Genomic DNA, 17,509 nt, shown 5'->3' with positions numbered 1-17,509 from the left:
TCGAAGTCGAAAAAGCGTGGTTTGCGTGTTTCGTCGACTCATTTTCGACACGCTTGTATCGAGCGATAAAACGACCTACACTATTTTATTACTGCCAGTAATCTATCATTTAACGAGAAAAAAACTGGAACACAAAGCCACGGAAGTACTGTCCATCGGTTTTTGTCTTGTCGTGACGCTTCCTTAACGGTTATTCTTACACGGTTAGTTTCCACGGTCAGTTTTAAAATGTAAAGTGATCGAATTGTGGAACTTTTCGAAGTTGGGGAAAAAATGTGCTCCACTAGAAAACGCCAGCTTGCAAACGTTCCAATCTTTCGATAGATCTCAATTTAGAAATAACGGGAAACTTGGAGAGTGCACTTGTTGATCGTCGATCTTGGTTGAAACTAAGGTTCGTTCGAACTGCGCCGGTGTAATTGAAGGATCAAACCTAACCTAACTTTAACTTTAGGCTAACTCGGTTTAGGTTAGATTTGCCGTGGATGCAACTTTGACGCAAGAAAGAATTCCCAGTGGTTTGTTCATTGATCACGGTGTTGGTTTTAAACGGTTTTGGGCTCCCGATGTTGTATGTGCGGAACAAGGACGTAATTTTAGTGTAAGTGAAATTTTCAGTGATCTATTATTGTAATTAGTTCAGGTAAGGTTATGCCGACTTGAAATTATGTTTTATACGCGTTTAACGACTAACGAGATCTGGTTAATTTAAACATAACGCAAACCGAATTTGATATAAATTAAGTATAACTGTGTGAAACACACGCGTGCGTTTGCGTTTGACGCATGTCGAATTTCAAATGGCCTAACCAAAATTTAATGCGGTCAAATGCTAATTTACCTCGTATTTAGTTTATACATATATAACCACAACTAAATACTGTATCACTCTAACATAACTCTCGCAACCTCTAAACTTCGGCTTAAAATATATATCATTTCAAATTAATTTTCAACAATTGAAATATAAAGGTAATTTAACTATAATAACTTAACGTTGAAACGATTAAAATTTCAATCCATACTAAACCTAAAGCCAAATTTGTTTCGAGCTATAGATCTCGATTCAAACATAATTCCAGACATACCTCAATTTAGGCCTAACCCAGCAAAGCCTATTTGAGTCCTGATCTAACTCGCAACCCAAGCTCAGTCCGAATCTAATTCAAGAGCAGAGTCCAGCATAGGTCCAAACTCGACTCTAACTTATTTCAAACCGAATTTCAAATCTAATCTAACCTCAACTCAAACCAAACTCCAAATTCAACGCAAACATATACACGCATGTGTTTAAGCCGAAACGTGTGTGAAACCCGATAAAATACTTGTTGATCCAGTCCATCGACTATATTGCGACATCTAATCGTAGGACTAAGTCTTTGATTAAGATCTATCCATCCTGTTAGGTCAGATCTTTCACGGAAACAGCGAGAAGTCGCGTGAGAATTTGATTTCTCAACACTGGTCAGTGTGTTCTTCGTGGTTAACCTTGTACGGTATTCACGGACAACAACGAACGTAGCGCGTAGCCACGAGAATGAATAGGTTTATACGTGGTTGTGTACTCCCTGATTGAGTCCTCGTGGTCCGGCTGTAGTAGCGGCATACGTTGGCAAACACGCGCGACGTACACAATTAAGCCGGGCCAATTATCGTGCATTCCATTCGATCGTGGAGAGTTCGAGGCAATCGCTGCGTTGTTCCTTCATGATCGACGAGACCTTCTCTCTGTGCTCGTCGTCGTTGTTATTATTGCGTCTGTTAAATCCATGTGTGCTCATACACGTCGAGCAAACGTGTGCCTCGACGTGCTTTTATATCGTCTCGTAGCATGCGATCGTTCTCGAAACGAATCGCTGATCCCATAGTCAAGACGAGATTAAAGCATTATAAATAAAGCTCCACAGCGCGGTTTAATATTCATGGACATGAGCTTTCCTCCCGGACCGAACCGAGTCCATTATTCGACCCAGCTTTACACGGATTTGGAAACGTTTTCGACCTACCACGCCGCTACTGCATGCGTAATATTATTAGTAAATAAACGGGAACCCGTGCGCTTACGGCATAAAATATAATACAAGGAACACGTTTCTATGTGTTTAATTTCGTCGTAGCTTAGCTATCGGTGGTATCAATACGCGACTGGCCGGTCATAATTTAATAACGGTAATCGCAGATTGCCATGTACGATTAATTCAGCTAAAATGCGCGCGCGTGTGTGTCGGGCCGCTATCTCTCAGTACAATAATCATTGGAATCACGATTAGGGGCAGTTAGCTGCGCCTGTACGGACGATTACGCGAAACTTATTATTATGTGTAATAAAATGCGTCGCGTTTCGCGTGCAACCCTTGTCGGATTCGGAGGAGAGATTGCACTCTTTGAACGCTTGCGCCTTTGAAGGACACGGCGATCGATGATGTAATTTAGTTCTTAATATGAAAAATAATCGACTTTAACGTTGGATTCGTTGTGATTGATGGTATAAAAAGATACTTCTGAAGGTTAATAAATTTGTAATTTAACTTGCTTGTAAAGTATAATTTGCAATAGCGATGTATAGTATAGGTCATTACCCCGAACAGTTACAATATTGTAGACGAGCCATTCTGTTACAATTTCATTGCGTGTTTCGACTGTTTCCTGATATATTGAAGATAGAGAACGTATGCTTGTAGGTTGCCGAGCGTTTATCTATACAATTAATAATAGAGTGCAACAACTATGAAACAAAAGGAAGAAGATTCAGATCGATAGGGCAGTTTGATCATCGCAGTGCAGGTTCTTTTTAAACTACTGCATTTGATTATAGAGTGTTACGGTCAACAGATATCAATTTCAATCATAATACAATGCATTTACGTATAATTCTATAAAAGGTACAATATGATAAAACAGTCGGTAATTCGTACGATCTATTCTTAATTTCTCGCGAGAAACATCGTCCGGAAATTGAGTCAAGAGTCGTAATTCGAACAATCCCATTAAACACTTTACAAACGTTTGTATCCGGCAGAGTACGTGGAACTTCTATGATACATGAAACAACCACCGGAGCACATGACTTCTCATCTACCTATAAACTTGATCCAGTAATTCACAAACTTTGTTGCTTGCAGCACAGCTCAAAAATAGCTATATTCCAGACGTCTCAACGTCGTAAACTTAATCTTCAAGCAGTCTCGACAAAGATATCGCGCCGAAGTCACGTAACGTCAATCTTGCTCGTAATTTCGTTCGGTTCGACCGCCCTATTTCGTATTCCCTTCAGTCGTCTACGTTATACATCGAATACATATTTACACGTTTATATACATGTGAATTTCATTGTCTATATATGTACACGTATGTAGAATATCATTAGCTAATTACAATTCTATCCAGTATTATCATTCATAGCGTGCTGCTGTTTTGTCCATTTTATCGGTTTACTTTGATATATCTTCGTTGTACCTACGGGTCGGTATAGTCGGCTCGATTTACGACTGATCCCAGGTACCAGTCAGAGTTTCATTTCAAAAAGTCGCGTCCGCTATCCTCTGGGAGTCGTGCGCAGTTGAAGGGAAAGAGAGAGTCCTTCGTCTCTTGGTTGGACTTTTCGGTAAATTTAAAGAACCTCTAGCCGTTCTGACAAATTTTCCGCTTCTGCTCGGCGATCATAAAAAATGATTTAGGAGAGCGGAAGAAAACGCGCGCGCAACCGCGTCTGCGAACGTGATAAAAATATATTACCGCCACAAGGAAAATCGTACGGAGGGCAGCACACACCGTTCAAAGCTGTGAAAAAGCCGCGTTTTATACGGATACCGATCCGATTTCCACGTGAACACTGCCTGCTAAACTTTCCATGCATCAATCGAGATTAATGCTTTGGCCGAGCGACGCCATTCGTCTTCCTGTAACGGGAGGGATCCTACGAATACGAACCATTTTTACATAATGTCTTGTTCCTGAGCGACGCAAGATTTCGCGGCCCCCGACCCTTTAACCCTTGAAATATTGCCTTCGCTCTTGCTTTCGTTCAACACCACCTTGGCTGACGTGGGTCAAATTCTACGTGAGGGATAAAATTAACTAGAAACCTTGAGATTTCTTTCTAATTTTTCTTGCCTAACCTGTGACCAAAGATTTTTTTTTCACTTAGACAATATACATATATATAATATATATATATATATATAGTATTGTATATATGTATAATATCGTGGAATTTGATTTAATTCATTTTAATCTATTTTGAATTAATTGCAATGATAATTATTTATATATACATTTCTGTACCTTGTTTCTATAAGACTCTTAGAGGATTAGTCCTGCGCGAATGTTATCACTCAGAATAGTGTCCAAGTCGGCTGTGTATTTCATTGGCACATAGAGGTTGAAGATACACAGCTTACAAGTGACTTAGACTGAAGCGGAGTTCCGTTCAGAATTGAACTGAAATTCGGATGGAATTCGGCTTGTATTAGAATAGAATCGGACTAGTAACTAATAACTAATTGATACCGAGCTGCATGAACAATTTTAGAGTTTCAAGCTTCGTAGACAGAAAATAGGTATACAAGTTGATGATTCCGAAAACAAAACGATACCATATTTGAATATTTTAAAAACAGTTCCAAATATGATCTATAATGTACGATGTATTGTACTAGCGACTAAAACTTTTATTTCAATTCTCACATTGGTCTGAATTTCGAAGACTGATACTTACCAGGTATAAAGCATGCGCGTGTTATTCGCTCGATTTCCTCAGAAACAGTTTTGACATAATTTTTTCGCGTGTTTCAGTTTAAAATAGCCTAATAAACCCACTTATTAAAGACGAAAGTATTCCAGTAATTTATTCCCTTTCTTTTATTTTTTCCTCGTGCAGCATTGTGCCATTGTTGGATACTTAATGGTGTTTTGAATTCAGGTTCGTACAGATTTACATAATTACTGCGTTACAAGTATACAATAAGTATGCACTACGTAAAACGCAAAAAGCTATCTTCCACCATGACTACGTGTTCGGCAAACAAATTACAATCACGCTAAGTTTAACTGTCTAAAGTTAATATTTCATTAGACGATTATTACGTTAATTTCCTTAAATGTTCAAATACTTATGCGAGCCAGTAAATCTGATAGGTCAAACAGATTCTTCACCAATTCTCACTTCATAACTCGCCTTTTCATCTACTAGATTCACAGTAACAAGATAATCCACGCATGTTCAAACGTCTTGGTCGCTATCTGGCTATGCGATGGCACGAGAAACGTCTAACTCCTCATGCCCACTTATCTTCCGCACAACTTACAACGCTCCCCTCTCGTGGTGCAACAAGTACCCTCCATAAAATCTCACTAGCACCTATACTCGTTATTTCGTTCCGTAGCTAGCCTTTAATCCGATATCTTTATCCGGACACAATCTACCTTCGTTCCAACCAGTTCGCGTTAAATCCACTGGCGGTATCGCTGATTCGTCCCGTTGATCGTTCGTGTCCTTCCTCTTCTTCCACTGTTGACCTTAAAAGCGATCCTACCCGCGGAAAACAGGCCACTATCGCGGTTCGATACTCGAACGACCTCGGCGAACCACGGCAAGTGGAAGTGTGGCACGCGAGCCTCGTGATATATTGTGGTTTTCGGCGCGGATATATAGATGCCAAGATACGGTGCGTGGGTATGGAATGATTCATGGGAAATCGAGAGAGAGCGATGGAAAATAATTGTGGAAATTGCAGTTAAAATATCACTATGGTTGCAGAATTGGTCGAGTTTTGGTATTGTAACGGCGATGATAATTGAAAATAATTGGATCGATTTCCACTGTTCCCGGTTGCATACGCTTTTATTATAGTTCGCCATTTACATATACATAGTTGAATAGGTTTTTTTGTTATTTGTTCGATGAAAATTGCATGTCAAGCTGTTTGTCTGTGTTGACCGTGGTATGAAACGCTGTTTTCAATATTTTCATTTGTTATTTTTGCTAAAATACGATCTTAAGGAAAGAAAGGTCTGTGATTTTAACGAAGAAATTGTATTTATAGCAAGAAAACTGGCGATAGATTACTGAATTTCAATTGTTGGAACAATGTTCGTGTTTAAATTATTTGGTTATCGAAAGAGTACTTAATCAGTTAGAATATTTATTAAATAATTTCATGAATATTACATTATTAATTATTGATATTTCAGTATTTAATCCACGTGGAAATTTCCTGCTCAAAATGATTATGGTTGGACAAATCAAAATTATCCGTGCGCATAAATTGAAATTCCAAACAGCCAAAAATAATTTCTCTTACGTAAATAACAAGGTCAAATTTAATATTAAAGCAGATTATTGAATTGAAATTTATACCTGGATATTTCTCTTGTTACATTTCGAAAATTAACGCACATAGAGTTTGTCTATGTTTTCCAAAATTTTAGAATTTAATTAGGTACATTTTGCAAGAAACTTCATCAATGAAATCGTTTCCTTTTATATTAATTATTATGTAACATACAATCTAAGCGCATGGTATTAATTTTTTAGAACTATAGTTTTATTTTACTTATTTTACTACCATACTATTACATTGAATTTACTACCATATTATTACATTGAAATTAGTCTTTTTCACTAACTGAAACAAAAAATTCTAACTAATTAAAAAGTATTTTTTCTTCCACAAAACAAACAAAATTCCAATTCCAGACGATTGCGAACCTTTAACAAACCCATACAAACAGTTACGAAAATACAAATAATGAAGAGCACCTTTCGCTATCTGTTAACGAAACCGTAAAATCCAGTTATCGTCTCATTCAACAAGTTTCCTCCACAAAACAGGGTAAGCTTTTCCCTCGATTCCTTTCGAGCAGGAGTATTCAAAGAAGCGTATACGCCAGCTGCTGGTATTAAGCAATCCAACGTGTATATCGCGTTACAGCCGAGATAAGCCCCTATACAGTCCGCTTCCGTGACACGTTTGCTGTCATGCCTAACACGGTACTGCTGCCAAGGGCATTTATTACGAGTGAAAAAGGGAAACAGGGTTCTCCGATCCATCGGGGGTTGTATCTGGAGAGTCGAACGTAGATCGTGAACGTGGCCACCGTTGATATCAGCAGTCGAGAAATATCTCGAGTATACATTCGGATAAGAAAAAAACGGTTAAAAAAAATAGAGAATTACAGATAAGCGTAAGAATAGCCGAACGATGTGCGCACTCTTAGATATAAACGCTTGGAATTCTTTGTCGCATAGCAGCAGTTTTAGCGTCGTCAGATAACGCTAACCCCTAGTAAATTCCGCTTCTTTGCCGCTTCTAAGCACGCGGTATTGGAATTTATTCCAGCCCGTTCTGCCATTCTCCTCGGTTCTTGTGTATCGGCCAACTTAATTCGAAGATTGTTGTAGGTGCAGAATGTAGCAATCTATTTTACTATACTATGTGTCATTAATCTTGACAGAGTAGTATCTTGTGTGTATGAGGATGTTGGGATAGATTTAGTGTCGATTATTTTTGTTATTTATTTGTTGTCTAGTTACTAGGTAGGTTTCTTTGTGGAGGTAGTAGGGCACTTCTGCATTTAATTAATAAGAATTTAATTTGTGAAAGTACTTTAATATAACGTTAGAAACGAAAGTTTTCTTACTAAACGACATTGGGAAATAGGAATTTGTAGGGTTGTGGATCTCACGAAGGAACGCAAGAAGAGCACGGTTCAAAATTGAACGTGACGCGTTTATTCAATTTTGAATTACGAGACATGATACGAACAGAAAAATCTGGTACATCGATTGTCGAAAGAATGAATTACCTTGGACCATGTTGTTCTGTGATAAATAGTCGAAGGTGTTATCGCTTTTGTTCATTTCCCGATGGGAAACCATTGTGATATTGACTATTATCGTTGATCTATCGTGAAATAAATACCTTTGAATTATTGCACGGTAATCTCGCGGTTTAAACGTGTTCTGGCTTAGTTCGCGTACTGAGAAGATAAAACGGGATACGTTTCGTTGAGATATTGTAAACTCATCGCATTCGATTCTGAGAAATAACACACTATAAATTAAGAAATAATTTATATTTTTGAAACAAGCGTATTTAACGATTTGTAGCAAAATATTTAATCTTAACTTAGTTTAGTATCGAAATAGTTGCACGATTAGACCGCCCCATTTTTTAAAAATAAGAACATAAAAATGTTACTGCGTTAAAAAATCAAGAAAAGGAACGTGCCTGAATCCTGAAATACTCGGCTTAAACGGGAATTAAAGCAAATTGAAAATTTTCCACACATTCGCACATTCTTGCAAACAAAACGTCCTCGTGCGAATAAAAGACCGAGATGGAATAATTCTTAATTACTTTTCGATCCTTCTTCAATGGAAGCAACAAATGAAAAATGAAACTTTATCCACGTCAAAGCGAGGATCAACGACTCGTGAATTCTCTAGAACATGGAAGACCAATAATTGTTCGAAAAGTTTCGGCGTCTACACCGTAGGAGAACCACTTTTCTAACTCAATGAAGCTGAATTAATAGTCACTCGGCCGATTTCTTTTGTTGATTGTTCTTACCTCCATGCACGTTCTTTTCCTTATGTCTGCATTCGAAACTTTCTTTCATCCTCGTCTATGCTCCTCGTTGCGTTCTTTATGATTTCTTTGCATTACCATCGAATTGATCTTTACCCGGAAATTTCCATTTTTTCATTTCCATTGGAGAAGTACATAGACGAAGATACAGAAAGGAAAAACAAATCCATTATTTCGAAGTTAAAAATGTACGGATGGAGTGATTTAATAAACTTGCTACTCTCGATGGATTTTTATAATGACAAATAATGTCTGGTAGATATACCAGAATTTTGAAATTCAAAATATGTTCAAAACGAATTTTATATGAAATAGGTACGCATGTGTTTTACAGTTAGTTTTATATGTTCTACAGCTCAGTACACTGTACTTTGGCGCGGCTGCAATTTACGATTTCCAGGATCAGCGTTTTACAATGAAAATTCGACCAAGCACGTGCTCCAGCTTTCAACAACAGCAGTTGTTCCTAACGAACTATCCAAGTTCGTTAATTCATTGTTTGTGGCTTGATCTCAATTCGCAAATTCTCAAACATGTGAGAAGGCTGGCAGTGTTTAACAAAGATTTTACGATAACAATGTGAACTCTTGTTTGTTACTTGCTCGAGAAAAACCACTTTTAATATAATATTTCTGCAATTGTATCTCAAAATCGATTCGAATTTTGCTGGAAATTTCAAAGTTTTCCCTAGAAATGACAGCTATCAGAATTTTAATTTCTTTTATTTCTCTCGAGTAGTATCATGGATCATAAAATAAAAATTATTATTTAATCTAACATATTTAAACAATATATGTTCTTAAAAAATTCCATATCTGTAAAGAACTAACGCAAAAAGCTCCCATTGTGCATTTTATCGGAAAAATCTTTACCTCCTATGTTCTAGAGAACGTTAACGAAACTGTAATAATCTCGTTTACAACTCTGTTTGTATTCTATTTAATTTTTGCCTGACAGCCTCATTAAGCTTGCGTTACCATCGAAAACCTGCAGGAACGTAAAAACGGTGACAAGTGCGATGACCATTTAAAGCCAACAGAGCTCTCTAACTCTAAAGTTGTAGAACGCGCTCGGGTTACGATAACTATACCCCTGTCCGATAATCAGGAGGCACGACCGGCAAATTTGCACCTCCGTGTTGCTTCTTGCGGTCGTACATTGCAGTTCAATAGCGGTGCTTCCCGATGTTCGATAACGGCTCGCTAGATAACAGATGGCCTTGAACCTTGTTGTGCCAGTTTGTATCTTACTTCACGTTACACCGAAGACAAAGCGTTTGGTTATCGTTGGTCATGCAATTAGTTAAGATTATCATTCATGTGGAATATTTGGGCAAAATCCTGCCTGTCTCTCTGTTTTTATAATTTAATTTAATCTATGTTTTGACTTTGTAGATTATAGACAAATCTCGATTTATCGAATATCGAATATCGATTATTAACTTTCTTATAATTTAGTTTAATCTGATCTACGTCTCGACGTTTATAAGCAGATGTGAATTCCTGCATAATTGGTATGACAACTGTATTGTAATATCGTTGGTTTTATTTGAACTTCGCAGATAAAAGTTTATTCTGATATACCTTTCTGCAAAATTTTGCGTAGCATTTTAAAGTGATTTAAGAATTTAGTGGGAATCTGGAATTAAGCGATTTGGAACTGGTAAAATATTTATAAGATGCCTTTAAAATCTTGGAAATTAATTTTACTATAGAGGAATGAAAAATGAAAGAATGAGGAAGTCTTGTGGGTGTAATGTTATGCAATTAGTTAAATACTACTTCATACGTTTCTGAAGATGAATGTCGTTCGTGATAGATAGGCAACATGTGAAATATTATTAAGATTGCGCAAATTTTATTGTAGAGAAATTGCAGCGCGTAAAAAATAATGAACAAAAACAAAAAAGGAAAGTTTAAGAAAGTTCGAACAAGTTCATTTGAAATTAACTAGCTTTAACCGCTAATTATAATGGTTCTCGCGGCGCTTCACAAACTTTTTGACTCCCCGGAGTCCCTGATAGCGTTTATATTAAACTTGCTGACGTAAAAAATTGCAAATTATTGCAAGCTCATTTATGTAATATTAAAAGTACGCATAATGTAATTGTGTTAACAGAATGATAAAATATCCATGAATATTCGAATATGCCTTCGACTGTAAGTTTATTAATAAAATAAAACGATTTAACTTACATTGATATTTAAAAATCAAGTTTCAAAGACTATCGTTATATACATTTTTTGCACTTGTAGCGTTATTGAATTGATTCTTTTTTAATATATTAAAACGCTTATTGTAATTAGTAGAAACATAAATTTTATTTATTTAAAATTTTATTAATTTACATATTTTTTCACAATAAACGACAAACCAAATAATGACAAAATTTGACGTCATAAAGATATTAGGACAATAATCAAGTTACAAATTAATACAAATCGACTTACAAACAATTTCCCGAATAATTTCTCAAGCATCTCAACCTAAAGCAAAACACAATGCATAACTACCAGCACTGTGGCTCGTTGATAATTGGCATCACCGCAATTCAGACTAATTTAGCGACGAACAGAGATATTTTCATTCAAAGTTGGCCCGCATGAATAGTCGATTGTCTCGTACTATTCCATTGTTCTCGTGACGCGATCGTCCACAAGCCTTTCCGCACTCGCATCAGCGCACAATCAGAGAAAGAGTAAGATAGCTCGAGCCAGAAAGCAAGAAGAGTGGAGGAATAGAAGGGTTTGCGTAAAAGGTGCCGAGGGATGAGAGTGATGCCGCTTAGAAAAAGGGTTGTACTCCAAAGAACGCGATACATAACTTACGAACACACTGTTGGTCCACTGTGTCCCTTCTATAGTCGCAGTTATACTTATATATACATATATATACGCGCGCGTGCGCGTGTTTGTGTGTGTTGTCACCTTCGTGACGCCAATGAACCACCCCTTTTAAGGCTCGCCCCTATATGCCTCGCGCGCGTTTAGATAACAACCGCGCCGTGGTTATACACAGTCTCGTAACTACAGTTTCGCGTACACATAAGTACAGTTCCATCTAACCTTACCCTCCTCTCTTGTCATCGGGTATGTTGGATTTCGACCAACCACAGACGGCCGAACCCTTCGTTCTCTCTCTTCGAGCTCCTTACGCTGCTTCTCGTTTCTTCCACAGACATCGACGCATTTCGTCGATTCTTCCTGCCTTATATCGTGTGGCTATGGAAACCGCCGACGGATTCAAAGGGCTGCAAAGAACCAGAAGAAAACCGGAAACGCGCCATTCACTTAGGGAGCGCGGTTACGACCACACAATCTCACGTACGTTTCCATGAACGTGCAGTAAGATTCGAATGCCCGTGCTACGGGGGATTGTACGTGTATGAAGATGTACTACGTGGCGATTGTATCGTGGTTTTTTTATAGGTGTCTAGATATTTTGAAATTACATGTGATTTTAGGTTTCGTTATTGATGAAGTATCCTATGTATGTGTTCCATTATATTTACTAAAAAAGATCTTAGTGTGTAACAACTGGTATTTGGATTCGTAATTTGACAATTCTTTTTTCTGCATTGAAAATTCCTCGAATTATAGTAAATATGGAAAATACTATTTGTACACAACAAATTAAGTAATTAAGTCCAAGTATATTAAATTTCGTATCATTTAGTAGTACTTGTATATGGCTCCTCCAGAAATGTTCATTCTGTGAAACATAATATTGAAAAATATAAACATTTATTTTTCTAACAAATAAAATATAAGTACATAGTATAATTTTTGCTTATTTTTTGTTGGATTATCTGACAAATAATTTCGTAAAATTCTTACTGCAATTGCAGAAACAATGTACTTCCTGTCATTAAAATTTTCTCCGTATCCATATAAATTGCACCCATGAAATTACATCCACCCGCAATGGTATAACGTCCAACTGATTCGCGCATTTTTTTCCTGCAGCGACAGAATTGATGGACTGCTTTCCATTCATCCAAGCCAATGATAAACCGTCGTAAATCAATCTTCCTTTTATCGTCAGCTTTCGTTCATTTTCCTGTGTGTATCGATTTACTCACAGTCGCTGCCCGATTGACCCCATATTCTCTTTTGTTACATCTATCTGCCCTAGCCTTTGTGCTTCGTGACTATTTCAACCAGGTTGCCACGCTCGCGCGACAGCTAATAACATAGCAGTTGTTGGCCGCTTTTGCAACTGACAGTTCCAGGTTTGTCAAAAAGTCCCTTTGTTCCATATAACTTTTCCTACGATTGTCTATTATTCTTCGCGCCGAAGTTGATACATTCAGAATTTCATTACAGGCACATCAGTAGAGCTCTATTTAATAATTAAACGAAATCACAGTATAAATATTATACGAAGATTGAGATAATAAAACATTCCTCTGGATAGAACAATTTGAATTAACCAAACATTCCCTAGACCTACCAAATTAAAATTGCGCGAACACCTAACGTAGGAATTTCCCAATAAATCCGCCAATTGCCACTGGTCCTCACCAGTGTACTTGCAATTTACCTAACAGCCCATTCAACTTCTTTCGCAATATCGTTCTCGTGTTTCAACCGGGTTGCCATTCACCAACGGAACGAAACGAACGAGCGAAATCACGCTCGACGAGCCAGTTTCCCGCAATTTCGGAGCTCTATTCGAACCCGAAAAGGCGCGGCTCCCTGTCTCTCGACAATTTCACGGTCGGCGCGAATAAAGCTGGCTGGTTCGTCCCGCGCGCGCCTTAAATCCAAATTAAAAGGGTCCCCGCGGTTCGTTTCGTGGTCAGGTGCAAAACTTTTTAATCATGCAACGCAATGGCCTCTGCAATGGTCGACAAGTTTCGCCGAAGTCTCGAACGGTGGCCGCGGGAAAATTAGTTCGGCCTGATTAAAGCGGCCACATGATACAGCGTTGCAATTAAAAGTGTCATGAAAAATGCATAGCCAGCGTTAATTATCGTTCGGTGGAGTGCGCGCGCGACGAGTCGCGCATATCAGGAATTCAATAATATCTATGCTCGCGGCGACAGCTCAACGCGAAAACGCGAGCGTGATGTTGCACGTGGCTACTACGGAACCTATCGATATCGATTGCATCGTAAACCTGTCCACCGCGAACTCATCTAATAAAGGACCATTCGTCTTTGGTGTTTTAGTGTCACGCGTCTGCGGGGATTGCCGCCACTTACGTCGACGAGGAATCTTCGAGTCAGCGATCAGGAGCGACATATTGATGTGCCGGCGATCGATCCACGGACCAAGTGACGAGGCACCGACGCGCCGCCAAGAAAATCTCCACAGACGTGAGTAAATCTGTTCTAACCCTCTGTAAAATTGAATTCTGTTCGTTGATGGAACATGTGTGGATTTATATTTGGGTCGATTTCATGCTTCTTTGCTCTTTGACGCTGTTTCGTGCGTTGACTGGAGGATTAGGCTAGGGTTACGATAGATACGTGGCCTGAGGAACTGTCGTTATGAATGCGTCAGAACAGTTAGATACATAAATTCTTATGAGAATGTGCATTTCGGTCATCAGATATTCCATTCGTCAGAATATTGTAATTGTACTGTAGTCTTGAGAAAGGCGTGTTACCATTATAATTATGAGAGTTATGATATTTTTTTAACTGAAGAACAGTTGAAATGTTTTATAATTTGATTCGTAACAATATGACATAATAGGCGACGTATATTCTTTTATTATCTATAATAATTTCACCGTTCGTCACCGTAATATACAATCGTACAAAATTACGATCTACAATTATTAAAATATAAATTGCAAATAAATATTGCAAACGCTGACGAAATGATTTACTCTCAAGAAATAAATGGAATTTCCTTTTTACTTCTTTAGTAGCGAATTTGTACCAAAGAGCAATAGAAATAACTGCTATTAAGTTAACGAGTCCATTTAGCGCGTAATCAACGCGGACTATACTTTCTTTCCCAATAAACTTGATGAACCATTTTAATTAATTCCTTCCCTTGGTAACCGTATAATTTTTCGATTAATTCGGCCATCCTACACGACTAGCCACCCTACAAAAATTAACCTACGAAATTTTAAATTTTAAATTTCCAAACTCAATTACCAAATCCAATCAGTTTGTGTCGCTATACACATATTACTTTTCCTACGGTGATTATGCGACTATGTGACTAATCCTTTACTTTTACCTCGGAAGAAGCATAATAGATAGTGTGGAAAATTGATAAGCTTCTATTATATGAACTTAAATTGTACAATATAAGCTGTTTGTTCGTCGATGAGTTCAGATAAACGGAGTTCTATTGTATTCTCTTAAAACAAAACGGCTGCCAATGAAACAAAATGGTACCAGTGTAAGGAACACGGAAAGAAATTGACTGTTAAGGGTTGATTACATTACTTGGTATAGGCACAAACGTGGCTACGACACGACCAAAATTACTGGGCAAGTTGCGGTGCACCGCGGCGTGTTCTCTTTCGCACTTGCATTCAGATTCATAACTGTGTGCCACGGCCATCACGGCACGGTTTCAACGCAAAATGGAAACGTATAACGAATGACGGAATTACCAGAAAGTGGAATTATATTGGGGCTATCGTGGAGCTCCAGCGTCCCACGGGAACGATACTTGTATTTTTAGTGCGAATCGATATTACCATACCCTAGCAGACCGAAGCTCGAGGTGAAATTTAAATTTACGGGAGAAGAATGAACCCGCTCAGATTATTACCTGCGCGTCAAGACGATCAAGGAGTTACTCATTTGCTATCCTTTTAATAGCAATTGAATATCGATTGAAATAATTGTGGAATTGGTTGGTTTTATCTTGATGAATTTAAACATCGAATTATCAATTATATTTTCAGCATAATGCTTCCAACAAGCAGATCAAATACGTATAAAATGTATTTGCGTGTATCTTTATTTTCCAGTACAGTGCTTCTTTATTAGGTTCTATATTTCTTCATCCTACGCTTCTTATCTTCGTCAAATTTTCAAATCTATCAAATTTCAAACCGGTATCAGTAAAGTATCAAATTTTCGTAATCATAATAATTCGTAATAATTTCCAGATGTATTAAAACGATCAAAATACGGCATTAAAATTAATTATTATTGTTATTATATAATTACACGCGGTTGTCAAATCACGAAATCCAAAGAATCCAAGAAATCCTAATCGCAATTCCATTTGATAAAATCGAAGCTCGTTTCACATAGATGCTGCTTTGATGCATCAATGTATTAGTTTGGACTGTTGAAAATAGCATTAGAATATCAGATGATTCTTTGGCCGCAGAGTGGAGGACGCGCCATTTGCACTCGTGCCTGCACACGGCTGCGTTCAAAACGCAACAGTGTGATTGCGAAACCTGGAGAAACGCTAACGGGTGTCAGTGGGTGACTTGTGGATACGGCGAACATCCCACGTGCACGTTTATTTCCCCGTTATGTTGATTACAATCCCGTCGTGTTCATACATCGGTGGCGAACGTATGACCGATAACGCATCTGCTGATCCTAAAGGCACACGTTTGCCACGTTGCCTATTTATTCAATCCCAATGCCGTAAATTTCGGTTGCAACGAATGCCTCCTTCCGCCCTATCGTACGGGGTGTGCGTATTATTCTGTCAATGCTGTTACGCGGACGCAAAGGATGCGGTTTCTGTCGGGCATAGACCGCGTTCAAGTAAAACAAAGTTGGTCATCATCAGTGGAAATTGGATGCATCGAATAGAGTGTGCAGAGCTACGGCCACAATGACGCACAGTCCGTGAACGTTATTTACTGACTTGGCTAAACGCGTAATAATGCCCTCCCTGTAGGATGTACAGGGTGGATGTAGAGAAGAAGTTTTTTCTTGAATGATTTAGTGTTTTAGTATTTTAATATTGCGAAAAAGTTTTCGTCTTGATTCATTTCTATCTCAGTTTTTTTCTTCTAAAAGGGTTTCGTTTAATCGTTTCAAATCAACCCATTAAAAACCAGGAAATAGTTTATCATAACACCGCAAATGCTTCAATACGTTTAAATTTCATAGAATCGTGGAATCCAAATAGTGAAAGATACAACGGTAAGAAAATATTCAACGAAATCTTGGAATTTCAGAATCACAATTTTAAAGACACGCAATTCGATAGCGTAGATTGATCGAACAAGATTGCAATTGAAATGTTGCGAATAAAACGAAAAGGAATTTTTTAACGAAACTTCAAAACTTTTTGCATTTCTTCAAAAGAAATATACATTTTCTACTGTTCGCTGTTTAATTTTAGTAAATATATTATTCGTAATAATAACAAAGATATACAATGTGTTGCGGCAGATGTCTTCGACCATTTATACGAATCTCTCTCGAATTTCAGACATCAAAGATGCAGTACGCAAAAATCAGACGATTAATTGATAAACAGAAAAAGAGTAAAAAGTCAGGAGAATAAAAGAGAAAACGAGGTGCACTGACGCGTTGATCACGAAATAGAGAATGTAGCTAGGACTGAAAGGGAATATCCAGTGACCCTGTTTTAGACCTCTTTTCATACGTAGCAACATGGTTGAAACGAAACTGGAATACACCCCCGCGGAAATACGTCAGTGGGTAAATGGGTCCGCGAGTTTCCCTTGAAAAATATACGACTATGTGAAATCGACATAATGGCCAGCTGATGGAGCCCGTTAATCGTGATTATTCCGTCCTGGTGCTGTACATATATCGACCTTACAGCCAGCCGATAGCTGGAGTTAATTGCGATTATTTCGTACTGCTACAGATCATCCACATCGTGGTTAGTTGATAGCCGCAGCTAATAGCGATTACGTGCCCCTACGTGCTGGTATCGATCGCAATTCGTTTCATTTCACTGCCACCAAACCTGCTGACTACGTTTCGGCGGCAGTTACCG

General features: G+C 38.0%; 1 protein-coding gene across 3 annotated transcripts in view; it reads left to right on the top strand.

The window, feature by feature from the left end:
- kek5 (leucine-rich repeat, immunoglobulin-like domain-containing kekkon 5 protein) overlaps nucleotides 1–17,509 on the top strand; it is a 413,026-nt gene that overhangs the window by 321,213 nt on the left and 74,304 nt on the right. For all 3 annotated transcript variants that reach the window (XM_076624520.1, XM_076624514.1, XM_033345527.2), the window contains one exon: nucleotides 13,765–13,911. The gene's annotated coding sequence lies outside the window, so the exon portion shown is untranslated. The remainder of the gene's footprint in view (nucleotides 1–13,764; nucleotides 13,912–17,509) is intronic.

This window comes from Bombus vancouverensis, chromosome 2 (genome assembly GCF_051014615.1).
Source record: "Bombus vancouverensis nearcticus chromosome 2, iyBomVanc1_principal, whole genome shotgun sequence".
Classification (NCBI taxonomy): Eukaryota; Metazoa; Arthropoda; class Insecta; order Hymenoptera; family Apidae; genus Bombus; species Bombus vancouverensis.
Note: the sequence above shows the minus strand (reverse complement) of the source record. Positions and strands in the feature narration are given on the sequence as shown.